The sequence below is a fragment of the Octodon degus genome, unplaced genomic scaffold, assembly GCF_000260255.1.
Source record: "Octodon degus isolate 3935 unplaced genomic scaffold, OctDeg1.0 scaffold00033, whole genome shotgun sequence".
NCBI classification, from domain to species: domain Eukaryota; kingdom Metazoa; phylum Chordata; class Mammalia; order Rodentia; family Octodontidae; genus Octodon; species Octodon degus.
In genome coordinates, this window is record NW_004524609.1 from 14,834,564 (window position 1) to 14,839,060 (window position 4,497).

Genomic DNA, 4,497 nt, shown 5'->3' on the forward strand with positions numbered 1-4,497 from the left:
CTACAGGCCAATCTCTTTAATGAACACAAATGCAAAACTCCTCAACAAGAAAATGGCAAACAAAATACAATAAATCATCAAATGATCCTACACCATGACCAAGTAGAATTCACGTTGCAGGGATGATCCCAATACATAAAAATCAATAAATGCAATGTATCACACAAACGTAAGGAAGGCAAAACCATATGATCATCTCAATAATACATAAAAGGCCTTCCACAAAATCCAACATTCATTCATGGTAAAGAAAAAAAAGTAAGTATAGAAGGACATTACCTCAATCTGATAAAAGTCATTCATGAAAACATGCAACAACATTGTATTAAATGGGGAAAAATGGAAACTTTCCCTCTAAAATCTGGAACAAGACAAGGATGTCCACTACTGTTCTACATAGTACTTGAAACATTAGCCAAAGCAATCAGCCAAGAGAAAGAAATAAAAGGTACAGTGTTTAAGGAAAGAAGTAAATTATTATTACTCACAGATGGCATGATCCTTGATATAGAAGACCAAAAAGTTCATCACAGGACTCCTAAATTTAATAACTAATGCCAGGAGTACAGCAGGATACAAAATCAGCACTCAAAAATCAATGGGTTTCCTGTATACCAGTAATGAACTCATGAAGAAAAAAATTAGAAAAACAATACTATATTCACACAATAGCACTCCTCCCCCGCAAAATTAAATACCTAGGAATTTACCTAACCAAGAAAATAAAAGACCTCTAATGAAAGTTACAGTGCCCGGAAAAAGGAAATCATCAGAAAAGGGAAAGATACCCAGTTCCTGGATAAGCAGAACCAGTATTATCAAAATGGCCATACTCCGAAATGGGATACAATATTTAATGCAATCTCAGTCAAAATACCAACGGTGTTGCTCACAGAAAGAGGGAAGACAATCCTAAAATTCGTGTGGAACCAGAGGAGAAACAGAATAGCCAAAGCAATCCTAGGCAACAAGAGAAAAGCAGGAGCCGCAAGGGTACCTGACTGCATTATATGATGAAGCTATTGTGATCAATCCGGCCCGGCAGTAGCACAAAACCAGCCGTGGGTATCAATGGAACAGAACAGAGGCTGCAGCAAGTGCCCCAGGCACGTCCATCCACCTGGCCTTTGACAAATGGGGCCAAAAACACAGGATGGAGAAAAGACAACCCTTTTAACAAATGGTGCAGGCAAAATAGGCTATAAACTAAAATCAAAATGGATCAAATATATAAATGTTAAAATAGAAATAGTCAGGGCCAGGGAGATGGCTCAGTGAAATAAGCACTTCCCTGGCAAGTGCAAGGGCCTGAGTTCAATCCCCAGTTCCGGGGGAAAAAAAAAAAATCTCTTGGAAGATAAAATAAGTACAACTCTGTCTTGTAGTTTTATTGTTATTGCTGTTATTTGAGACAAGATCTTGCCATGCAATTCAGGCTGGCCATAAATTCACTATGTTGCCCAGAATGGCTTCAACCTTTCAGCAATCTTCCTGCCTCAGCCTCCTAAATTTTGGGATTACAGGTGTGCGCCACCTTGCCTCTCAGTACAGCTCTTTTTTGTTTGTGATACTGGGAATGGAATTCAGGACCTTGAACTTGCCAGGTGGTTGCTTGTGCCACTGAGTGGCAGTATAACTCTTTTTTTTTTTTTTTTTTTGGCGGAACCAGGGGTTGAACTCAGGCCCTTGCGCTTGCCAGGGAAGCGCTTATTCCACTGAGCCATCTCCCCGGCCCAGCAGTATAACTCTTGATGGCATAGTTATAGGCAAGGACTTTCTAAACAGAACTCCAAAGGCACAAGAAATAATACCAAGAACTAACAAAAGGAATTATATCAAGTTAAAACATTTCTGCACAGCAAAGAAAACATCCAAAAGAATGAAGAGCCAACCTACAGAACGGAAAATAAATGTTTCCAACTATTCTTCAGACACAGAACTAGTATGGAGAATATATAAAGAATTCAAAAAATTAGACCTCCAAAATAAAAGAACCAAACAAAAGCGGGTAACAGAAATGAATAGACACTTCTCAGAAGATATATATATAATTCAACATCTCTGGCCATTAGAAAAATGTAAATTAAAACAACACCAAAATTCACCTCACTCCAGAAAAAATGGCTATCATCCAGAAATCAAACAATAAGCCATGGTGGTACATGGCCTGTAATCCCAGCACTTGGGAGGCCAAGGCAGGTAAATTGCTGTGAGTTTGAGGTTAGCCTAGGATACAAGACTGAGTTCTAGGCCAGCCGGTACTACATAATGAGACCCTTGTCTCAAAACAAAAACAGACAGAAAAAGAAATCAAATAGCAGAAGGGTGTGGTGGCATATGCCTGTAATCTTAGCATTTAGGAGGCTGAAACAGGAGGACTGCTATGAGTTCAAGGCCAGCTTGGGCTACATAGCAAAACTCTGTCTCAAAAAACCAAAAAAGATCAAATAGCATACGCTGGAGAGACTGTGGGGAAAAAGAGAACCTTTCTACATTGTTGTTAGGAATATAAATACAGCACAACCACTATGGAAATAAATAGAGATTGCTCAGAAAATTAAAGCTAGAAATTCCATTCAAATTAGCTATTCCCCTTCTAAGTATCTTCCCAAAAGAGTTAAAGATATCATATTACAGCCTGTAATCCCAGCCCTTGGGAGGCTGAGGCAGGAGGATCCACACAAGTTTGAGGGCAGCCTAAACTACCCAGCCAGGTGTATCTCAAATAAATAAATAAACAAATAAGTATCCTATTACTGCACGTGTACATAAGAACCAAAATGCATAATAGATATTCTGAAATAGAAAGAAAATGTTGAAATGGGAAAGGGAGTGGGTGGGGGAAGGAGGGAAAAAAAGTTAGAAGGAAAAATGGAAACAAAGCTTTCATAAATAAGGAGGGGCAGAGGGGTTGAAGGAAGGGTAGGAGACTGTGGGGGAAGAATCAAGTTATACCCTGGGGTATTCCTGTGAATACAGGTACAAATTCCCTGTGATGAATGTGATCCCTGTGTATGCCTAAAATGTACCAAAAAGCCTAACTTAAAACTCCCACAAATAGGCAATGTGTATCGCTTTGCGCTTCCCGCCACCACGGCTCTTCCTCTGGCTTCGGGACGCCCTGGGCCCCAGCTGAGCACAGTCCTGCCAAGCACTCGCAGTCTACGGTACAGTGCGCAGCAGCGCGGCTGTGATCGTGGGTGGCACACAAGTGAGCCGCGCTGTGCTTTGTTCTCAGCTGTGAAGGCTGGTAAGGCAAGGTCTGCTTGTATCTGTGAGGGCTCAAAACCTGAATGCTCTTTACTTGGGCACTTACTGAAGTTGCTACATTTGATAAATATTGTATGTCAAATATATATATATATATATATATATATATATATATTACAGTGACACATGCATACCTAGGTGTATAGCAGCATAATTCATAACAGTTAAATCTTGCAAGTGGCTTATAAGTCCGTCAAAAAATTAACAGACAAAAATGTAACATTTAGACACACGGAAGTACTACTGTGTCATAAAGAGGGATCAACTTGAGCCATTTGTAGGAAAATGGACGTACCTGGAAACCATAATGTTAAGTGAAATAAATTGGACACATGGCTTAAATGTCATATGGTTTCTCACGTGCCAAACTATAAACAGATAAAAAAATAAAAGATCAGACATCTTGCATGGCCCAAGCATGGTGGTCGGAATTGATCTGGTCCCGGAGCTAAAAAAAGAAAGGTTGGGGCCGGGGAGATAGCTCGGTGGAATAAGCACTTGCCTGGCAAGCAAAAGGACCTGAGTTCAATCTCTGGTTCCGCAAAAAAAATAAATAAATAAAAAATAAAAATAAAAAAGAAAGGTGGAGAAATGATGGAACCACGTCACTTTGCTCAGATGCAACCTGCGTCCACTAATAGTGAATGGATAAACACGTAACAGAGGGATGCTACAAAGATGAACCACGAAAGGATCATGCTACGTGAAGAAGGTAGATACACACATGCCACAGGGCACGTCCAGCTGAGATGTCCACATGAAAATCTGTGGAGACACAGGGAAGATGAGTTGTTGCTTGTGACTGGAGATTGGAAGTGACCACAAATGGACACACGGAATCCCTTATGGAGTGACAAGAATGTTCTAAAATAGGGTCTTAGGGCAGGGGAGACAGCTCAGCAGAGTAAACACTTGCCTGGCACATGCAAGGTCCCAAAGTTAATCCCCAGTACAGCAAAAATAAATAAATAAATAAATAAATAAATAAATAAATAAGAAAAAAAAGATCATTTACAAAAGAAAAGATAACCAAGAGGTGGGGGGGGTGCAGAGAGGGGAAAGGGATGACAAGAAGCAGAATGGGCCACGTGGTGGCTGTCCTTATGCTGCAAGGTGTGCTTTTACTTGTCCCAAACTCACTCTGCAGAGCTCCCTACCGTTTTTTTTATTATTATTATTTTTTAAATTTTTATTTATTTATGTGTGTGTGTGTGGCCAGCTCAGCCC